This window comes from Oncorhynchus gorbuscha, linkage group LG11 (genome assembly GCF_021184085.1).
Source record: "Oncorhynchus gorbuscha isolate QuinsamMale2020 ecotype Even-year linkage group LG11, OgorEven_v1.0, whole genome shotgun sequence".
Classification (NCBI taxonomy): Eukaryota; Metazoa; Chordata; class Actinopteri; order Salmoniformes; family Salmonidae; genus Oncorhynchus; species Oncorhynchus gorbuscha.
In genome coordinates this window covers 36,958,611-36,981,018 of record NC_060183.1, presented here as the reverse complement: position 1 = coordinate 36,981,018, position 22,408 = coordinate 36,958,611, and the positions used below count along the sequence as shown (strand labels likewise).

Sequence of the window (22,408 nt, the reverse complement as noted above, 5' to 3'; positions counted from 1 at the left end):
AGGCCCCGCTCCAGAATCTCCCAATAAGTGTTCAATTGGGTTGGGTTCTGGTGACTGAGACACACACTTTAAACCCCCTTATGCTCCTTTGAGACCCCTTTTTCAATGTCACTGAAATCTTCTAGCCATGGTAAGTCACTGAAATCTCTTATTCTAGCCATGGTAGCCATAATAATGGGCAACTGGGCCTTTTAAAACCTGATCCTTAGCATGGGATGCTTAATTAACTCAGGAACCACACCTGTGTGGAAGCATCTGCTTTCAATATATGTTGTATCCCTCATTTACTCAAGTGTTTCCTTTATTTTGGCAGTTACCTATTTATTTCTAATAGGTTTAGAAAAACTTCAGCAGATAATTTCCTATTTAGGCCGGAATACATTTCCCCCTCAGCCTTTCACTTAATTGGTCTTTGTCCAACAGCAGAAAGGAATTGCCTGACAGTCAGGGCAGGGGGTTGTGCCGGGCTATAGACGGTGCAGCATGACCCATATGCATGCTAATATAGCCTACGGTGGATCTCATCTCAGTCTAGAGCAGAGAGGCTGCACACTCCACACTGAAAATTGGTGCTTTGGATATACAGGCTTGCATTATGTGAACTATTGGCCTTCTTTGAGGACTTGGCACATGGCTTGCTGTGCTTGTGTGTACTTACAAAATGTACAATTTAACTGCTAACTAGATCACAGATTTGTGGAAAATGGCACGGGCAATAAAACTGAGTATTTTCGTCCTGTTTTCACTTGGGTGTTCTGAAATAAAACTCTATTGCCTTTTATGTCCTTCTTATCATTCCAGTGTAATGTAAAGGTGCTCGGGAGAGTGGGAGTGAAGTCCTTGAAGTCAGTTGTCCGCTATAGGCTACTCTTCAGTTTATGATGTCCTCATATCTGATGGGACATCAGCCATGGTAAGAGCTGGAGCAGTGTGATAACATGTTGCAGTTACATAACTACCTTGAACTTCACTGTAAGTAAGATACCAGGATGATTGTGGAACTGGACTGAACTGTTTCTCTTATCATAGTCCGACCAGAAATGCACTATTGGCTACTGTAGGGGGGAGTATTTTATTTTCAAGGTGTTGGTCTATTGTTATCTCTGTAATAGTTGTTTTGTTGAAGTTGCTCTTGACAACAAGTAGTTAGACAGGAAATCCCAGGGGTTTAGGCCAGGGGTCATTAGAAAAACTTTGAACTTTTTTGAACTGTTGATCTGCATCTTTCTCCCCAAGCGGTCGGTTGATCAGCAACCACCACACCATAATAGTAGGAGTGTGCGAACTCAGAGCTTTTTTCCAGGACTTTCATTTCACACTTCATTGCATCATCTTGTGGGTGACACTTTCTTTTTTCCCCTCTTTCTCGCTCTGTTAGTTGCATTTTGCGCTTACATACAAAACAATCTGATTGCATCACTATTAAAGTGTCAGATGCCACATTCATTTTTGGACTTGTAAATGTATGATATATACCCAATATTCGTGAAGACTATAACGTAGAAATGCTTCAATAGCTTAGTTCAACTGCCGTACCCAGGGCTCTAAATAAATAAAATGAAAATTGGTAGCACTGGCGCTCCCAACCTAAAAAAGTTAGGAGCACAACATAAAATCTAGGAGCACCAGAAGATATTTTTTTTTTAAATTGATTAAGATATAGCATATTGGGCCTATATAAATTCTAGGTACTATTGAAGCACATGTTGTGCTCATAGATATTAGAACCAGTAGATAGTGATAGAGTGGATGTCATCCACCTATTCCTATGTATTTGATTTTGAAGACGAATGGGGCTGAGTGGCACAAAAAAATATGCTGAAGATCATGGTGAAAGTGGCCATAACTAGCAAAGGATCATGGTTGATGTAGTCGTTTTCATCCTGCCTGAGAGAGTCAATCGGGAGCCTCCTCCTAACCTGCTGGCCTGTGATTGGTCTGTGTCAGCACGTGGTCCTGTGTGACGACAAATGTAGTAGTCAGAATAGAACACTATTTAATTCAATATCTAGATTTGTAGCAAACTTTTAAATAATTAGTCGTTGGAATCAAACCTGATCATAACAAACTAATTTGAGAGCCCAAAAATGTAGAATTGCGAGGGCAGACCAGGGCTTGTGGCACCACTAGGTTGCTACGCAGTAGCCAATCAGCAGAGCTCATGACTTGGGGGCCTGGTTGTGCTCTAGAAACTCATATTTAAACCTGTAAATACATTTGTTTTATTATAAAAAGCTAAAATGTTAATACAAAAATCTGTAATTAAAGTTAGAAAGTAATTTGTGGAATATTAGGTGGTTTTTACATTGTGTAAAAGCACTACCTATTGAGATGCATTACATTGAACATTCTACACTGTCTCAAATGTGTGAGTGAAGACATGCAGGGAATAAGTCATTCATTTCTATGATCATTCATCTTCTGAAGAAGCTATCCCTTTTCCTTTCTTTCTGTGCCTACAGATGTTTAGATAGAGAACTAATTAAGTAAAATGACTGAACAAGGGGTAAACAAATGTCTGGTTTTGGAACGACCCGTGCAATGGTTTACGAACATGGCCTAAAAACAAACGTGTTGGTCCAGCAGCCACTGTGGCAGGTAGATGAAACCATTTGCCAGCCACTCACAAATCATACCAGCCAATACATTTATTTAGTTTTTCCAGGTTCCTGATTTCCCCTAGTGTTTTTCCAGGTTTTCACACTCAAAATCTCACTTTTTCTAATAGAAAAACAGCTACATTTGTTGTTCTAAGTCCACAGCCATGCTAAAACTACATCGGGAGACCACTTTTGAGGTCTGGGAGAAAAAAATATATATATTTTCGCTTGCACACCTCAATAGACTGGTGTTTGGTTGCCGGTGTTTCTGTACTGCAAGCGCAATAGCAGAGATTACAAAACAAAAGACCACCTGTTTAATAGAAATCATCATGATGGTTGATATTATTCTGTCAGGTAAGCCTACTTTGCAGTTAACATTTAATTTGGAAAGTTTTCTGGGAAAGCCTTTAGAAATGACTGTTTTGGCATCGCTAACTGGCGACACAAAGTGGTAGACACAGGCATTCCCATACCATTAAGTATTCTGAAAGTTGGAAGTAATACAAATCACTGATGCATTCTTTACAGGTAGTCTTTGAATTGAACGAATCTGCGCTCACTTTTTTTCTCTAGGCACAACTGCACAGGAGCACAACATAACATTATCTCACAACATTATTTCCATAATTATCATCTGGGTGATGTTTTTCTCTGGTCGCACTGCTGATCCCAAAATAAAATGTCAGGTCACACAGCAAAATATCTAGGACCATATGGACTCGAACTTTAGAGTCCTGGTCGTACCCCGTCAGAACACAAAATATAGGATTGTTTTACTGCAATGTTTGTGAACAAAGTAAATGTAAACATTATAGCCTCAAAACATGGTTTAAACTATAATTTTGATATAATGGATGGTCAGCCCTTGCATCCATACAGGGCTGGCCCCTAGCCATGTGACACAAGTGTCTCCTAACCCCTCCTGTCTCAACCTCCAGTATTTATGCTGCAATAGTTTGTGTCGGGGGGCTAGAGTGACTCTGTTATATCTGGAGTACTTCTCCTGTCTTATCCGGTGTCCTGTGTGAATTTAAATATGCTCCCTCTAATTCTCTCTCTCCCCTCCCGGAGGACCTGACCCCCGGTACCATGCCTTAGGACTACCTGGCCTGATGACTCCTTGCAGTCCCCAGTCCACCTGGTCGTGCCGCTACTCCAGTTTCAACTGTTCTGCCTGCGGCTATGGAACCCTGACCTGTTCACCGGACGTCCTACCTTGTCCAGGACCTGCTGTTTTCAACTCTCTCTCTCTACCGCACCTGCTGTCTCTAACTCTGAATGCTCGGCTATGAAAAGCCAATTGACATTTACTCCTGAGGTGTTGACCTGTTGCACCCTCTACAACCACTGTGATTATTATTATTTGACCCTGCTGGTCATCTATGAACGTTTGAACATCTTGGCCATGTACTGTTATAATCTCCACCTGGCACAGCCAGAAGAGGACTGGCCACCCCTCAAAGCCTGGTTCCTCTCTAAGTTTCTTCCTAGGCAACACCCAATGCTATTCCTATTGTTTTTTTTTTACCTTTATTTAACTAGGCAAGTCAGTTAAGAACAAATTCTTATTTTCAATGACGGCCTAGGAACAGTGGGTTAACTGCCTGTTCAGAGGTAGAGTCACAGATTTGTACCTTGTCAGCTCCGGGGTTTGAACTTGCAACCTTCTGGTTACTAGTCCAACGCTCTAACCACTAGGCTACCCTGCTGCCCCTATGAATTATTCTGGATATTTTCACAAATTACATAACCTATTGGGCTTCTTCGCAATATGATTTGGTAATGAAATAACATGACAAGTACATTTTGGTTGTCCATGTTACACCTGCAATTTTAAACAATACAAGGGGCTTCAAGTAACCTACATGAACTTGGAGCTCAGAAATACAAGTACTGGAATAGGCGTACATTGAAAATCAGACATTTCCTCAATCTGGTGCTTGAAAGGTTCTTGTAATTGTAGCCAATGTATAAATTATCCTGCTCCCATACAATGTGATTTCATTTTTGATCCGTTTTTGTAAGAGATTTGTACTTTCGTTTGAAGGGTGTTGCACTACTCTGTTGCGGTAAAACCGTGTGCGGTTATTATGACGACAATATTTAATGTTGGCTTCTTTTAATCATTCCTTTAAAAAAAAAAGGTTTTTGGTCACTTTCTCATCATAAAAACAGTAATAGGGAGATTCAAACGGTGAGATTAATGCTATCACTATTCATGGTTTGTGTGCGCCTGAGTCGGCCAAAGGCTACAGAAAAATACAATCGGCATGCATACAATCTATTTAGTCAGGTAAAACAACGTCCACTTTATTGTCACGTGAAACTGCATGAAAATCTTGTGTTTCAAACCATTTTCAAATGTTGATCCCAATGTCACACATTGGCCCAATTATTTATAGAAAGACCCATGTACAGTGCCTTCAGAAAGTATTCACGCCCCTTGACTTTTTCCACATTGTTATGTTACAAAGTGGGATTAAAATTGATTTAATTGTAATTTATCAACGATTTACACAAAATACTCAAATGTGAAATAAAATGTTTAACATGTAAAAAATAATTATATACAGTGCCTTGCGAAAGTATTCGGCCCCCTTGAACTTTGCGACCTTTTGCCACATTTCAGGATTCAAACATAAAGATATAAAACTGTATTTTTTTGTGAAGAATCAACAACAAATGGGACACAATCATGAAGTGGAACAACATTTATTGGATATTTCAAACTTTTTAAACAAATCAAAAACTGAAAGATTGGGCATGCAAAATTATTCAGCCCCTTTACTTTCAGTGCAGCAAACTCTCTCCAGAAGTTCAGTGAGGATCTCTGAATGATCCAATGTTGACCTAAATGACTAATGATGATAAATACAATCCACCTGTGTGTAATCAAGTCTCCGTATAAATGCACCTGCACTGTGATAGTCTCAGAGGTCTGTTAAAAGCGCAGAGAGCATCATGAAGAACAAGGAACACACCAGGCAGGTCTGAGATACTGTTGTGAAGAAGTTTAAAGCCGGATTTGTTTACAAAAAGATTTCACAAGCTTTAAACATCCCAAGGAGCACTGTGCAAGCGATAATATTGAAATGGAAGGAGTATCAGACCACTGCAAATCTACCAAGACCTGGCCTTCCCTCTAAACTTTCAGCTCATACAAGGAGAAGACTGATCAGAGATGCAGCAAAGAGGCCTATGATCACTCTGGATGAACTGCAGAGATCTACAGCTGAGGTGGGACACTCTGTCCATAGGACAACAATCAGTCGTATATTGCACAAATCTGGCCTTTATGGAAGAGTGGCAAGAAGAAAGCCATTTCTTAAAGATATCCATAAAGTGTCGTTTAAAGTTTGCCACAAGCCACCTGGGAGACACACCAAACATGTGGAAGAAGGTGCTCTGGTCAGATGAAACCAAAATTGAACTTTTTGGCAAAAATGCAAAATGTTATGTTTGGCGTAAAAGCAACACAGCCCATCACCCTGAATGCACCATCCCCACTGTCAAACATGGTGGTGGAAGCATCATGGTTTGGGCCTGCTTTTCTTCAGCAGGGACAGGGAAGATGGTTAAAATTGATGGGAAGATGGATGGAGCCAAATACAGGACCATTCTGGAAGAAAACCTGATGGAGTCTGCAAAAGACCTGAGACTGGGACGGAGATTTGTCTTCCAACAAGACAATGATCCAAAACATAAAGCTAAATCTACAATGGAATGGTTCAAAAATAAATATATCCAGGTGTTAGAATGGCCAAGTCAAAGTCCAGACCTGAATCCAATCGAGAATCTGTGGAAAGAACTGAAAACTGCTGTTCACAAATGCTCTCCATCCAACCTCACTGAGCTCGAGCTATTTTGCAAGGAGGAATGGGAAACAATTTCAGTCTCTCGATGTGCAAAACTGATAGAGACATACCCCAAGCGACTTACAGCTGTAATCGCAGCAAAAGGTGGCGCTACAAAGTATTAACTTAAAGGGGGCTGAATAATTTTTCAGTTTTGAAATATCCAATAAATGTCGTTCCACTTCATGATTGTGTCCCAATTGTTGTTGATTCTTCACAAAAAAATACAGTTTTATATCTTTATGTTTGAAGCCTGAAATGTGGCAAAAGGTCGCAAAGTTCAAGGGGGCCGAATACTTTCGCAAGGCACTGTGTATATATATATATATATATATTTATTTAAAAAACGAATATATCTGGATTAGATAAGCATTCAAACCTCAGTCAATACATGTTAGAATTCCCTTTGGCAGCAATTACAGCTGTGAGTGTGACTTGGTCAAATCAAATTGTATTGATCACATACACATGGTTAGCAGATCTTATTGCAAGTGTAGCGAAATGCTTATGCTTCTAGATCCGACAGTGCAGCAGTATCTAACAACTCCACAATACACACAGTCTAGTAAAAGCATGGGATAAGAATATATAAAATATATGAATGAGCACTGACAGAGCGGCTAAGATTCAATAGATAGTGTAGGATACAGTATACACATATGAGATAAGTAACGCGAGATAAGTGGCGTTACTAAAGTGGCCAATGATATCAAGTCTGTAAGTAGGCAGCAGCCTCTGTGCTAATGATGGCTGTTAGAGAGAATAAAGTAGACGGCACGGGTCAAAGTCATTGATTTATGACCCTGTGTCATGATGACGTGTACATGTCCAAATATGGGCCTCCGGCTAGGCCATCCTGTTCCTGTGGTCACGTGTTAGAGGGTGTGTGTTATTTTATATCTATATTGCATCCTTTGAAGTAGTCATAGTGATTGATGTCTAGGGGCCTGGTTGAACTGGGGGGGGTTGAGTGTTTGAACTTTTGAACGTGCATGTCCCCCACCCCCAGTTTTATTGCCCTTATGGTTGTTATCTGATGAAGCAGGAATGTCCTAGGATATTGGCTGTGGCATACGCATTATAAATGTCCAGAACAAGGCCTGCGATTTTTAAAATAAAGGCCTGAATATTAAACATAAAAAACATGTCTCCTACGCCAATTCTCGGGGTGCTCTGCAGCTCATGTCATGAGCCCAATTACAAAAGCCTGGAGGCTGTTTTGCGTGAGGCTCCAGAATGTTTTTAAGGATTTTGGGGTACGAGTGAGGGACATATGTCTTACATATTCCAACCTGAGGAATCTACGGTTAAGATATTCACAGACAGCGGGCCCAAACCCATTTATCGGGCAGAACCCGAGAGTTTTTCTCCAGCGCTAAGGATGAGAGAATGGCTTAAAATAAGACTTGCGCTGTGTCAAATTGAACAGGCCCTGAGTGCTTCAAATCTACCCGCATATGCGTTGGAAGAACAGGTCTGCGGACAAAATGATCTGATGGCCCTAAGAGTCGCTTCAATGGCGTATACCCCGGACTCCAGAGTGACAATTTTAGCATGTGAACAATATGATAGTGCAAATGCGATGAAAACTGTCAGTTCATATGTATTTCCAAAGCATGCAAGGATGTACTTTTTTTTCAAATAATGTTCAGTTTTAAATGGCGCGATTACCATATTTTCCGAACACTGATGAATAAGCTGGACAGTCTTTTCGTAATCGTGAACAATTACGGCGATGGCCGAGGTTATCGTTGAGACATACCCAGGACCCACAAGGCCAAAGGCGGATCTTTCCCTGGAGTGAAAACGTCCGGAGCTTAGATGGAGCGGGCAAACGACTTTGCGATGGTGAATTGGAAACGGATAATGGTCAGGGCTAACCGGACCCTTTATCTGTAAGAAATAGTAGAAAATGTTGAATTATAACGTGTGTTAAAATGTAGGTACTAAATATTCAGAATTAAATCATTGGTTTTGAAAATGTATCTCACCGTTTAACGAAAGGGGAAGCGGTCTTTTCTCTCACGCCAGGGTCTGTCGCAGACAAATGTAATGTCTGAAAAAACATTATTTTATAGTCTTTCCTACAATTGTATGTTATGAACATTACGGGTTATTTGTCACGAATATTACCGAAGGTGACTCCCCTTCTTGTTCGGGTGGCGCTCGGCGGTCGTCATCGCCGGTCTACTAGCTATCGCCGATCCGTTGTTCTGTGTTCGTTTAGTTTTGTCTAATTGGTAGCACCTGTTTCTAGTTTGGTTGTTAGGATAGGGTATATATAGTCTGTTTAGCCCGCTTCTGTTTCATGCGGGCTTGTTCGTCTGTTTTGTTGGTTGAGTGTATTTTGTTGTATTTTGGGTTACACGCTGTCCGGTTATATTTCTGTTCATTTGTGTTTTCACTTTGTACATGTTGTGTTTCGGGACATTAAAGCGTGTTGTTTTTCCCACATCTTTGCTCTCTGCGCCTAACTCCACACCTCTTCACTCATAATTGTGACAGAAGCCCGCACCACGATATGGAGTCAGCAGGAGCAGCGACCACTCCTCTTCCCACTATGGAGGAGAGAGTCCAACATCACACATCCATCCTCCACCGCCTAGGATCAGCGATGGAACGGATGATGGAGAGGATGGATCGTTGAGAAAGGAATGGTTTCCCTACTACTCCACCGACCCTCCCACCAGCAACTCTACCATCTGCCCCATCTGGATCCGGTTCCAGCGCTCTGCTCATGACGCCTCCGAGGAAATACGATGGAACAGCGACAGGGTGCCAGGGATTCCTGCTGCAATTAGACCTCTACCTGTCCACCGTTCGACCGGCCCCCTCAGAGGAGGAGAGAGTAGGGGTCCTCATCACCTGCCTGTCTGGTAGAGCCCTGGAGTGGGCTAATGCGGTCTGGAACGGGCCCGACTCGGCAAGAGACAACTACTCAGAGTTCATCCGCCGTTTCAGGGCCGTGTTCGATCACCCTCCAGAGGGTCGTGCGGCAGGTGAGAGATTGTTCCATCTGAGACAGGGGAAGAGGAGCGCGCAGGACTTCGCGCTGGAGTTCCGGACCTTGGCTGCGGGAGCAGGGTGGAATGACAGGGCCCTGATAGACCATTACAGGTGTAGCCTGAGAGAGGACGTCCGTAGGGAGCTGGCCTGTCGGGATACTACACTTGGCCTGGATGGACTGATAGACCTGTCGATCCGGTTGGACCATCTGCTAGCTGCTCGTGGACGTTCTGAAAGGGTCTTGTCAGTTCTACCTCCTGATCCTCCTGCCCCTATTCCGATGGAGTTAGGAGGTACCGCATCAAGGGAGATCGGAGGAGGAAGCTCCTCCTGTACCAGTTGTGGCCGGAGAGGGCACACGTCTGGTCGGTGCTGGAGGAATTCATCTGGGAATCATGAGGGCAGGCAGAATACTCATCGGTCACCCCAGGTGAGTAAGCACCACACTCTCCCAGAGTTTCCTGTTGGTCACATGTTTCTATTAATTTGTTTCCTAAATTATTCTCCTTCTCTCCAGCAGCATAAGGCACTGGTAGATTCAGGCGCAGCTGGAAACTTTATAGATCGCGGACTCGCTCAGAGGTTGAGGATTCCGTTAGTTAAAGTAAACCCCCTTTTCCCGTGCACTCTTTAGATAGTCGACCATTAGGGTCAGGGCTGGTGAAGAAAGCCACAATTTCGTTGGAGATGATTACGCAGGGGAATCACAAGGAGCGAATTAGTTTGTTCCTTATCGATTCACCTGCGTTTCCAGTTGTTCTGGGGATTCCCTGGTTGGCTATTCATAATCCTACGATTTCGTGGAAACAGGGAACTCTACAGGGGTGGTCTGATGAGTGTTCAGGCAGGTGTGTAGGGGTTTCCATCGGTGCTACAACGGTGGAGAGTCCAGACCAGGTTTCCACCGTGCGCATTCCAGCTGAGTATGATGATTTGGCTATCGTTTTCAGTAAAAAGAAAGCGACCCAATTACCACCCCATAGGCAGGGGGATTGCGTGATAAATCTCCAGGTTAACGCTGCACTTCCCAGGAGTCATGTGTATCCTTTGTCTCAGGAGGAGAAGGTGACTATGGAAAATTATATCACCGAGGCTCTGGGACAGGGGTACATTCGGCCCTCCATGTCACCTGTCTCTTCTTTTTTCTTCACAAAAAAGAAACTCGATGGTGGTTTGCGTCCGTGTATTGATTATAGAGGTCTAAATTCCATCACAGTGGGTTTTAGTTACCCACTACCTCTCATTGCTACGGTAGTGGAATCATTTCACGGAGCGCAGTTCTTCACTAAACTGGATCTCAGGAGTGCTTATAATTTGGTGCGTATTCGGAAGGGAGATGAGTGGAAAACTGCATTTAGCACTACGTCGGGCCATTATGAGTATCGCGTCATGCCATACGGTTTAAAGAATGCTCCAGCTATATTTCAATCCTTCGTGGATGAAATACTCAGAGACCTGCACGGACAGGGTGTAGTGGTTTATATTGACGATATTTTGATCTACTCCGCTACACGCACTGCGCATGTATCTCTTGTGCGTAAAGTTCTTAGACGACTGCTGGAGCATGACCTGTATGTGAAGGCGGAGAAATGTGAGTTTTTCAAACAATCAGTTTCCTTCCTGGGTTATCGTATTTCTAGCTCTGGTTTGGTAATGGAGGGTGATCACGTTAAGGCCGTGCGTAATTGGCCGACTCCGACCACGGTAAAGGAGGTGCAGCGGTTCTTGGGATTTGCCAATTACTACCGGAGGTTTATCCGGGGTTTTGGTCAGATAGCTGCCCCTATTACCTCACTGCTGAAGGGGGGGACCGGTGCGTTTACAGTGGTCAGCAGAGGCGAACGGAGCTTTTCATAAGTTGAAGGCGATGTTTACTAAGGCGCCGGTGTTGGCACATCCGGACCCTTCTTTGGCGTTTATAGTAGAGGTGGACGCATCCGAGGCTGGGGTTGGAGCTGTGCTCTCACAGCGTTCGGGTGTGCCACCGAAGCTCCGCCCCTGTGCCTTTTTTTCTAAGAAACTCGGGCCAGCGGAGCGGAATTATGATGTGGGGGATAGGGGGTTTTTGGCTATGGTTAAGGCCCTGAAGGTGTGGAGACACTGGCTTGAGGGGGCTAAGCACCCTTTCCTTATCTGGACTGACCATCGTAACCTGGCGTATATCCGATCAGCTAGGAGAATGAATCTTCGTCAGGCAAGGTGGGCCATGTTTTTCACCAGATTTCATTTCACTGTCTCATATAGACCAGGTTCCCTCAACACTAAGGCTGACGCGCTGTCAAGACTCTATGACACTGAGGACAGGTCCATCGATCCTACTCCCATCATTCCGGCAGCTAAGCTGGTGGCACCGGTAGTATGGGATGTGGACGCGGACATCGAGCAGGCACTAAGGGGGGGAACCTACGCCTCCACAGTGTCCGGAGGGTCGTAGGTACGTGCCGCTGGCTGTTCGTGATCAATTGATTCGATGGGCTCATTGTCTACCCTCGTCGGGTCACCCAGGTGTTTATAGGACCATGAGAGGTCTTGAGAGGAAGTACTGGTGGCCCACTTTGAGGAGGGATGTGCGATTCTATGTTTCCTCCTGTTCGGTGTGCGCCCAGAGTAAGGCTCCTAGACACCTGCCAAGAGGTAAATTACAACCTATTCCCGTTCCACAACGGCCGTGGACCCATCTTTCGGTGGATTTTCTTACTGACCTTCCCCCATCTCAGGGTAACACTACTATCCTGGTCGTTGTGGATCGGTTCTCTAAGTCCTGCCGTCTTATCCCATTGCCCGGTCTCCCTACGGCCCTACAGACTGCGGAAGCTCTTTTCACCCATGTCTTCCAGCACTACGGGGTGCCCGAGGATATAGTTTCTGATCGGGGCCCCCAATTTATCTCCCGTGTTTGGAGAGCATTTATGGAACGTCTGGGGGTCTCGGTCAGCCTTACCTCAGGGTATCACCCGGAGAGTAATGGTCAGGTGGAGAGAGTTAACCAGGAGGTGGGTAGGTTTCTGCGGTCGTATTGCCAGGACCGGCCAGGCGAGTGGGCGAGATATATACCCTGGGCAGAAATAGCCCAGAATTCACTAAGCCACTCTTCTACCAACATGTCACCATTTGAGTGCGTGTTGGGGTACCAGCCGGTCTTGGCACCGTGGCATCAGAGCCAGACTGAGGCTCCTGTGGTGGAGGAGTGGGTACAGCGCTCTAAGGAGACCTGGAGGGCAGTCCAGGAGTCATTACACCAAACTAGTATAAGGCAGAAGAAGAGCGCTGACCGTCACCGCAGTGAGGCCCCCGTGTTTGCACCTGGGGACAGGGTCTGGCTCTCGACCCGTAACCTGCCTCTCCACTTGCCCTGCCGGAAGCTGGGTCCGCAGTGTATAGGGCCATTTAAAGTCCTGAGGAGAATAAATGAGGTTTGTTATCGATTATCACTTCCTTCGTATTATCGTATTAACCCCTCATTTCATGTGTCTCTTCTCAGGCCGGTGGTAGCTGGTCCCATGCAGGAGAATGAGGTACCGGAGGTTCCTCCACCCCCTCTGGACATCGAGGGGTCCCCGGCGTACAAGATACGAGCTATTCTGGACTCGAGACGCCGGGTGAGAGGCTTGCAGTACCTCGTCGACTGGGAGGGGTACGGTCCGGAGGAGAGGTGCTGGGTTCCGGCTAGGGATATTCTAGACCCATCCATGTTGAGTGAATTTCATCGCCTCCGCCCGGATCGCCCAGCGCCTCGGCCTCCGGGTCGTCCCCGAGGCCGACGTCGGTGCGCTGCGGGAGCTGCGCGTCAGGAGGGGGGTACTGTCACGAATATTACCGAAGGTGACTCCCCTTCTTGTTCGGGTGGCGCTCGGCGGTCGTCGTCGCCAGTCTACTAGCTATCGCCGATCCGTTGTTCTGTGTTCGTTTAGTTTTGTCTAATTGGTAGCACCTGTTTCTAGTTTGGTTGTTAGGATAGGGTATATATAGTCTGTTTAGCCCGCTTCTGTTTCGTGCGGGCTTGTTCGTCTGTTTTGTTGGTTGAGTGTATTTTGTTGTATTTTGGGTTACACGCTGTCCGGTTATATTTCTGTTCATTTGTGTTTTCACTTTGTACATGTTGTGTTTCGGGACATTAAAGCGTGTTGTTTTTCCCACATCTTTGCTCTCTGCGCCTGACTCCACACATAATTGTGACATTAAAGTTTGCAATAATGTATAACTGCAGGCCTCCAAGGTTTTTTACATAAAACACTCGTGATGCATGTTTAAAATTTGTTAATGAATTCTAACATGTCTTAAAGGTTGTACGAAATATTTTGGAATTCAATAAAAGGAATTTAAAAACTGTATCTCACCCCTTAACTATGGGAAAATGTATTTTCCCATAGTTTTTCCTAGAAATGATTAATCGTATGAACGAGTCAGGGACGCCCGATGGAAACCTGTTATTACAGATTCCCGAAGCCCTCTTAACCTTAATTAATCGGATGAACGAGTGTCAGACATTTTCGGCCCCTGCCACCCCAACAGCGATACACCAACCATTAACGCCCATGTCCGTAGAGTCTGAAATGCCACATGATGTTTTTGGGGAATTGGAAAATTGTCTAATAAATCTGGAGGGAGATGGTATTGATAGACGTGTCTGGGTTGTGTACCGGAATAAATTCAACAATACAGAAACTTCACGTTTATAGCCCACAATGCTAGAGCCTACGACTCTTACCTTCTTCTGAACCCATTGATACAGCAAGGCGTGGCACCCAGGGTCATAGCTCAAGGTAGTAAAATCTTGTGTTTTGTAGACCCAGCCTTCAACCAGAGATACATTGACAGTTTAAGCTTCTTACCCATGCGATTGGCTCAAATGCCAGAGGCCTTGGATTTTGAAAACTCTGTGAAAGGCTGGTTCCCCCACTTCTTCACATCTGAGGAGAATCTACATTATGTCGGATCATATCTCAGCCCCGAAATGTACGGGTGTGATCAAATGTCTCCCAAAGAGCGTGAGAGATTCATGACGTGGTACGAGACAGTAAGACATGGCACCTTTGATTTCCATAAAGAGATGGAATCATACTGTGACAATGATGTGGTTATACTTCGTGAAGGATGCCTCAGATTCAGAGAAGAGGTCATCAAAGATGCAGGCATTGACCCCTGGAGTTGTACAACTATTGCATCGGCATGCATGAAAACCTATCGTACACACTATCTGCCTACATCCTCTATAGCTATCCCCTCGCCTGACAACTACCGACGCCAATTCAAGTCATACTCTAGTGGGTCCATTCAATGGTTGGAGTATATGGCCCAGGATAAAGACATTTTTATTCAACATGCTTTGAATCGGGGGAAGAAGGCGTTTGGCTCTTACCATGTAGATGGCTACACCCAGATTGACGGGGTTGAGACCGTGTATGAGTACAACGGTTGTTTCTTCCATGGTTGTAAATCTTGCTTTGTGCCACCAGACCATGTGTGTCCTAACCCAAAAGTATTTTGGGAAAATGTACCAAGAGTTTCAAGAGAAATTGAATTCTTTACAGGCTACTTACGGCCTAAAAGTGGAGGTTGTGGGAGCATGAATGGACCGCCCTCAAAAAGTCTGATCCTCATGTTCAAGCCTTCCTTTCCAGCTATGACACCCCAGAACCCCTGGAACCCCGAAAGGCCTTGTATAGCGGCCGTACCAATGCTTTGACATTGCGGTATGTAGCGCAACCCGACGAGACAATAGGATATGTAGATTTTACATCCCTTTATCCTCATGTAATGAGTTCCTCATGCTATCCTATGGGGCATCCGGAAATTATTCATCGTGATTTTGACTTACCTCAAAGCAAATGTCTACCCTCCTAGGGGTTTGTTTATACCAGTGTTGCCTTACAGGGGCCCTCAAGGAAAACTTTTCTTTCCCCATGGTCGCACCTGCAGTGAAAACAAACAACAAACCCCATGTGATCACTCCGATCAAGAAAGAGCCCTGACAGGGGTGTGGGTCACAGTTGAATTCTCTAAGGCTTTAGAGATGGGGTATCGTGTGGCCAAAATCTTTGAAGTGTGGAACTTTTCCAAGAAATCAGACACTGTTTTTAAAGAATACATCAAGACCTTCTTGAGATGCAAGCAAATGGCTTCAGGCTATCCTGCATCGGTCACAGACCAAGAGAGCAAAGACAAGTACATTCAAGACTATCACGACAGACAAGGCATTCTTCTTGACCCAGACAGAATAGAGGTCAACAAAACCAAACGAAATGTGTCGAAATTGTACTTAAATTCGCTTTTGGGCAAATTATCGCAGAGATGTAATATGCTAACAACGTCGATTATTAAAAACCCCGAAGAATTTTTGGAATTTGTTTTTTCGGACCAATACGAAATTTCACATTTTTCATTCTTGAGTCAAGACATTGCCCTGGTGCAATGGCGACGTAACAAGAAGTGGGTTCTACCCCCGGGTAATGTAAATGTGTTTCTTGCAGCATTTACCACGGCCTATGGCCGACTTGAACTGTACAAGCTCATGGAGCAGCTTCAGAGGCGGGTTCTTTACCACGACACAGACCCTGTGGTCTATGTAAGCAAACAGGGGGATTGGAGCCCCCCCACTCAGCAACAATCTGGGTGGCTTAACGAGTGAACTCTCAGACGGTGACCATATCACAGAATGGTCCTCCTGTGGTCCCAAAAGCTATGCTTTTAGGACTAGAAAGAATCACGTGGTGTTGAAAGCCAAAGGCGTGACTCAAAACTATGAAAATGCCCCGTGTGTAATCAATCACACGCTTGGTCGAGGGGTTCCTAAATGACAGGAATAGTGACTTGGAAATTTTGAGCTCCTACAAAAAGATTGTTAGGGATAAAAAGGGCTTCCATCTGAGGAATGCCCCACTTACTAAAATATTCAGGGTAGTCTATGACAAGAGACTGCTTTTGCCTGACGGGACCACATTGCCCTTTGGCTACTGACTTATGCTACAAGCTACAGTGTGTCTTAAAGCTTAAGATATAATGACTGGTGTAGAAGGTTTTGACCCCCGGTTGCAACTACCATTTTCGGCCTTAATTGCAGGGCCTTCTAATAGTGGTAAAACTTGTTTTGTAAAAAGTATTTTAGAGAATTCTGAACATGTGTTATCTCAAAAGCCTGATAATGTTGTGTAGTGTTATTCTTGTTATCAACCTCTGTATGATGAATTGTTGAAGACAATAAAAATTTAGTTTGTTGAGGAATACCTGAATCCCTGTATGATGATGAACTTTTACCTCCTCATAAAAACAATCTGCTGGTTTTGGACGATATGCTATTTGCAGGTAGCGAACATCCCGAAATTGCCCGAGCGTTTACCCAATATACTCATCATAGAAACCTGTCCGTGCTTTACTTGGTGCAGAATGTGTTTCACCAAGGTAAAAATAACCGCACCATCAGTTTGAACGCCAATTACATGGTTTTGTTCAAAAATCCTAGAGACAAACTACAAATTAACACTCTAGCTCAGCAGATGTACCCGGGAAGAAAATCCTACTTCATGGAGAGCTACGAGGACGCTACCCAAGCGCCATTTTCTTATTTAATCGTGGATTTAAAAGCAAATACTCCAGAACACCTGAGGCTACGAACAGGTCTGTTCCCGTGGGAGTGGCCGGCTGTGTACATTCCTAAAAAGTAACCGCTATGTCTCTGCGTTTAAAAAGAAACCTGCCCCTCTTGAGAAGCCTAGTTGGGGCTACATATAATGAACGGAAGGCCATCTTGGGTCACTGTTCTTCAGATCTCATATTATCCCTATGTGAGATTGCTTTGAATCTTCTCAAAGGACGCATTCCACTCACCCTGACACAATTGAAAAAAATTAAAGAGACAAAAGACCGCGATCAAACTCTTTGCCAATAAAAGGGTCAGTCTTCAAAAGAAACGACATAGCATACAACAGTCTGGCGGTTTTATTCTACCTTTACTAAGTATAGCCGTGCCCTTCATCACCAGCCTTATTGCTGCCAGACGTGGGGGTTGAACACATAGGGTGATGGCCAAAATTTTTTATCTGGTGCCACAACAAGAGTTGGACAGACTTAAAAAACAAGTGCAGGGTCCTGAAAATATCAGACAAACAGCGGGAAATGATTTGGATACGGCCATGAAGGATATTTTGAATCAAAAATGATTGAACCCCTATGATAAGGTCCAAAAATACACAAACCTCTTGCAAAGGTATTTGTCCTTGGTGAAACAAGGGGAGAGAGAGACAGGCCATTTAACTATTTCCCTACAGGACCCTTTAAAAGATGACGAGCCTAGCGAGAGCCAAGCCCCTGTAATGCCTGTACCTGTGAGCTTACCGTCTGAAGATCAAATGCCTGTTGAAGATAAAGTTATGCGTGACTTGTTAACCCATGTTCCGGCACGAAACAGGAAAAATGTTAGCTACATTATGAACAAGATAAAAGACTCAAATGGGGCAGCTACTTGGAACGACAAAGGAGAGTTTATCCTTCAGGGTTCTGTTGTCAAGGGTTCACATATGCTTGACTTGCTTAAAAGTACCACATCGGCCCACAAGGTTGCTGATGACAGAAGACCCCCAGGGTGGCTTCAGTTTCTTAAGGCCCTGACCATCCTCAACATTCCCCTCTCGGGTGTACCCAACTATAAGCTTCGTCAACAGATTCACTCTTTAAAACACAAACCTTCAACGAGATACAGCACCCCTAAAGATGCCCCAAAACCCCCGCATCCATATGAAATGAATGATAACCCATTTACCCCCCTGAACGCCTCCGGACCTTTCCCTAATCCCGATCTCTCTGGGTGGTTAGACTTTTGAATGACTTTTGAATGACTATTATTAAATTCAATACATTTTATTTGAAAAAATAAGCAATTTAACATTTGTGGCATTCTTGAAACATTTGGCGTGAGCATACGCCTTGATTACACGTTCTTTTAAAGGATATACATTTGAACACTTTTGATATTTTCTAACAAAACAAGCTACAACGTTTTATCATTACTTCTTAAATCATCCTGATAAAGAGACATAACATCTTCAAAAGAAACTCCCCGGGCTCTTTGGCATAGGTAGAATACACAGTGTTGACCGCATGTAGTGGAAAGGTTATCTTGCACTTGTTTGATGTTGTAGTATATCTTTGAGCAGTTTTTGGTTAAAAATTATTTAATAGATTTGGGGAAATGTGAAAAACCGGGGGGTAAAGCCATAGGAATCAAAAAAAGTTGAGATTTTTCTTCCTCCTTCCTCTTCTAATGTCACAGCTAGTCAATGTTCACCAGGCATGTGTTTAGGATGGGTATTGACAATAAACATGGCAGGCCGCACCATCCATTTCTCCATAGGTAATTCATCACAAGCCAACACTCCACAAAATTGTTTTCCAATCAGTCGGCTCATGAGCCCTTCCAACTCTTGGGTATTCATGTCTTTGCTCAACGATCCCTAATAATAAATCTACTAAAACCTGTCTTCGGCTATTCACCTCCAAGATTGAATCAGAGCATGCATAAACAATCATGCTAACGGTACAGGCTAAAGGTGTACGGAAACGCATTTCCAGCCTGAGGTTACCTTGGGACACCACCGAAAGATTTCCTGAGGTGTCATCATCAGGGGATAAATTGAAAGCATACATTGTGTAACCCTCTGCAAAATAATTTCTGTCAATAGGTAAAGAGAGATCTTTTAGATGCCTCCCGGTAGCCAGGAATAGATTGTAAAATTCTCACACATATATGTTGTTATTAAATTGTGTTTGGAAAGCCTTAGCAGGGACCTGACGTTCGTCCTGACACAGAGCTACATACTCTGCATTGAAGTGTTGAAAATTAAATGGGTTTTTATTTAAGCTGCCCGTATTGGAGGCGTGATCAACCAAACCTATAACCACGTATCGCGGTAAAGGGCCTAAAATAGGTTTTCTTGACTGCAGATTCTGCTGTCCACAGGTATGCTAAAGGTTTTCATGGTAATTCTTTGGAGAGGGTAAAGGGCATTTCCTTTCATCAAAGCCTGTGAGTGACCCAGACGAACTGCCGGAGATACAGACACTTTTTTAATAAAAAGCGTGGCCCCCAACACTTTTAAACTAAAGTCCTGAGCTCTGTCTTTATAGCTTCAGAGGACATGCGGTGTAAAAGAGCCATGGTGCTTGTTCTTTTAGAAAATACTTCAGAGTATTCCTTTTACCGTTTTTGGTCCAGACCTCCTCACTTTACCCAGTCTTTTTCTAACAGTTTCTTTTCACCGATAACCTCCGTTTTTTAGGCGCAAGTCTGCGCCTTATACCCGGAGGTCTCTTTTTTGGTCTTCGAGACAACATCATCAACCCCGAGCCTTCTTGACGCTCGACATCTGGTGACGCCCTTCTGGTCATAGCATTGGCTACAATCTCACTGCGGTTTGGCTATGCTGAGGCCTCTCTTCATAAACGGTAAAACCATCCTAAAGAGGTTACGAAATATACCTCCTATCCCCGAACCATACGATCAACATAGTATGAGACATAGCGGTTAGGGTCGAGATGTCGGTGTTCCATAACCCTTTTTAATTTAGATATACTAATATTATATATGTAGAGAGGTTTTGGTGGGTCCAAAGTGGATTTTTACAATCGTTTTACCATAAGTAAATTCAATGTTTTCGTTCTGATCCATTTTAAGCTCAACAAGAATGTTTTCAATATATTTCTTGCTTACAGGTACGTAGTGTGACTTGTCGTAGGTGACAGTGACTATGTCCCCATCCTTTCCGTCTATATGTACCGTTCTCAGGAGTGGCACAGCTGTCTCTGACCCTTTGATAGGATATGATGTCGGTATACACAAATATGTTGTAAAATCCTGCATATGTATATATATATATATATATATATATATATATATATATATATATATTTTTTTTTTATATATTTTTTTTATTTTACCTTTATTTAACCAGGCAAGTCAGTTAAGAACACATTCTTATTTTCAATGACTGCCTGGGAACAGTGGGTTAACTGCCTGTTCAGGGGCAGAACGACAGATTTGTACCTTGTCAGCTTGGGGGTTTGAACTCGCAAACCTTCCGGTTACTAGTCCAACATGTATGCTAAATTACCGTCGGTCTTTATCCCCCCGGCAGCATCTCCTGAGATTTGTACACGTTTATGTATAGGGTTGTACATCAGGAATATTTCCATATTGTTCTGCGATAGGCGTTCATTCAACTCGGAGACGAGCCTGTCGACGGTTCTATAGAACCCTTTTTTAACCTTAATAAGTTTTGCAGGTTCCGATAACTTTTTGCAATAAAAATCACGGTCCTTATCTTTGATATTATACCAGTTATGGGGGTATGTAATCTCGCTGAGACCTACTTCACAGGCCTCTGATAACTCTATAGGCTTTGGAAAATTGGTTGTATAATTCGAACTCTGATTATTACGATATATATGTGCGGACGTATTACTGGGGAGAGTCAGGTAGAAGCCGCTGTGTTCCATTATGCACTCTGGTGTACACACGAATGATGATGTATTTTATCATGCATGGTGGTTTAAATTAACCCCCAATGCCTCCACCACATCCTGCTCTAATACCCAACCGTTGAACTTTTGGGGACAGTTTTTCCAGCGGACCAGCACCCATTTTTGACCCTTTCTCTTTTGATCTAGAATCTCCTCCACGTGAAACACTTTGTCTTTACCCAACTGTACCTTCTGTAATTCCTTCTCATAAAAAGATCCCTCTATAAGTTCCCCATCATAATCTTTTAATGTGTAGACCGGGGGTATGCGTGGCAGACATTCTGTAACCGTGAATAGCTCATCACTGTATCCTTGCTCATATTTTTTGTCAAACACCCCTCAACTTGGATATACGAAGTCAATTTCAGTTGGTCGGTGGTATGTATTCCGAGGAAATTAAAATATTTTTTATTTTATTTCTACTTTCCACCTTCTCCACTGCTGTCCCATCGATGTGTCTGGAGGGGGGGTGCTCCCTTTGCTGTCATGGGTGAACAGGGAGTACAGGAGGGGACTGAGAACGCACCCTTGTGGGGTCCCAGTGTTGAGGATCAGCGGAGTGGAGATGTTGTTAACTATCTTCACCACCTGGGGGGCGGCACGCCAGGAAGTCCAGGACCCAGTTGCACAGGGCAGGGTCAAGACCCAGGGACTCAAGCTTAAATGTGTATTTTATTTAACTAGGCAAGTCCGCTAAGAACAAATTCTTACTTGCAACACTGGGACAATTGTGTGCCGCCCTATTGGATGAGGAGCTGAGGGTACTATGGTGTTGAATGCTGAGCTGTAGTCAATGAACAACATTCTTACATAGGTATTCCTCTTGTCCAGATGTCATAGGGCAGTGCGATGGCATCGTCTGTGGACCTATTGTAAGTAAGTTAAAGTGGGTCTAGGGTGACAGGTAGGGTGGACGTGATATGATCCTTGACTAGTCTCTCAAAGCACTTCATGATGACGGATGTGAGTGCCATGGGGCACTAGTCATTTAGTTCAGTTACCTTGGCTTTCTTGGGAATGGGAACAATGGTGACCATCTTGAAGCATGGGGGGACAGCAGACTAGGATAGGGATTGATTGAATATGTCCGTAAACACACCAGCCTGTCAGCGCATGCTCTGAGAACGCGGCTAGGGATGCTGTCTGGGCCGGCAGCCTTGCGAGGGTTAACACGTTTAAATGTTTTACTCACGTCATCTCAGTCTTTGGTAGCGGGCCGCGTCAGTAGCACTATATTGTCTTCAAAGCGCTCAAAGAAGTTGTTTAATTTGTCTGGAAGTTGTGAGGAGGGACCCAGGTGCAGAGAAGAGACCAGGCAAGGAATCAATGGTTAAGGATAAACATAATACTTTACTGAGAAACAGTCACCGCAGGATCACAGTACACTTGAAAAACAAACACTAAGTCTCAAAAACTCACTCAGGAAACAACCGC

The 22,408-nt window shown here is 43.9% G+C and overlaps 1 protein-coding gene across 2 annotated transcripts in view; it reads right to left on the bottom strand.

The window, feature by feature from the left end:
• ak3 (adenylate kinase 3) overlaps positions 1 to 22,408 on the bottom strand; it is a 53,260-nt gene that overhangs the window by 28,309 nt on the left and 2,543 nt on the right. Inside the window, exon 2 of one of the 2 annotated variants that reach the window (XM_046369502.1) lies at positions 15,282 to 15,376. The exons of the other annotated variant lie outside the window; for it this stretch is intronic. The gene's annotated coding sequence lies outside the window, so the exon portion shown is untranslated. The remainder of the gene's footprint in view (positions 1 to 15,281; positions 15,377 to 22,408) is intronic. 2 annotated transcript variants of the gene reach the window in all.